Source organism: Homalodisca vitripennis, unplaced genomic scaffold (assembly GCF_021130785.1).
Source record: "Homalodisca vitripennis isolate AUS2020 unplaced genomic scaffold, UT_GWSS_2.1 ScUCBcl_41;HRSCAF=740, whole genome shotgun sequence".
Lineage (NCBI taxonomy): Eukaryota > Metazoa > Arthropoda > Insecta > Hemiptera > Cicadellidae > Homalodisca > Homalodisca vitripennis.
In genome coordinates this window covers 352,027-353,158 of record NW_025776171.1, presented here as the reverse complement: position 1 = coordinate 353,158, position 1,132 = coordinate 352,027, and positions in this window count along the sequence as shown.

Below are 1,132 nucleotides of genomic sequence, written 5' to 3'. Positions count from 1 at the left end.
TCCTATAACGCTACGATAAAGGCGTGAAAGTCCCTGAGGTTTAACATTTTTATAATGGGGAAGACCTAAGGGTTGTTTAACTATAGCCGGATATCAATATTTCACCACCATTAAAACTGTTTTGCTAACATTTACGCTGTGTAATAAAACTCGTAACACCAATGTTTTGCCTGTAAACATTAATAAAATTACCACCTGTAAATCCATTATTTATCATGCTTGCATCTAACCGCATTACTTAAAAATTTACAGAAAAAGTATATGCGTTATATAGACTAGAAACTCTTAGCAACAAAGGACGTTTTATGTTGTAAAAGTGTCCACTGTAAGCAGGGGTTGGATGGTCAACTTTGTTAAATTACTGCTACCACAAATGTTTCAGAGTGTCACGTAAAAAGAGTGAGATTATGTGCTCAGTGGTCTTTTTGTTTCACTCTTTCTCTGGTAGAATCGCTATCATTATAATGCACCCTATATTACCATATTTAATTACATAGCCATATTCGTACATAAACTAAACCTTCCCATTTAGTTATAATTATTTTTAGTAGTTATTTAATAATTAGGTTGTCTTAAGTGGCTGGATCCACACTTTTTATTAATGCTATAATGGAAATTATAAATACATTTTTATGAAATTCAAACTCACTTTTAACCTGGTTTTTATTTAATTTGACATATTGTTGGGTTACTTGATATTAATTTTGAAACAAAACGTTTTACTGAATGACGAAAACCCCAGAGATGAATAATTGTAGCAGCAAGTTCAGATTTTGAAGAAAGATATGGAAAAACAAAAACAAGTGTAAATTTATAACATGATTATAGATAGATATCTAATAGTTATAATAGTAATAGATATAGATAGAAGATTCTAAGATTTTTAATTGCACCTAAATTGAGGATAGTGTTGTATATATATATATATATATATATATATATATATATATATATATATATATATATATATATGTTAATTGTAATTAACATATTTTAGTATATTGATTCAAATATAACAAAAATATTCTTAATTACAAAATATCTTTTAAGGTTCTTTGAAGATATTTTGTAATTAACATATTTTTGTTATATTTGAATCAATATACTAAAATATTTAATCTGAAAATTTACA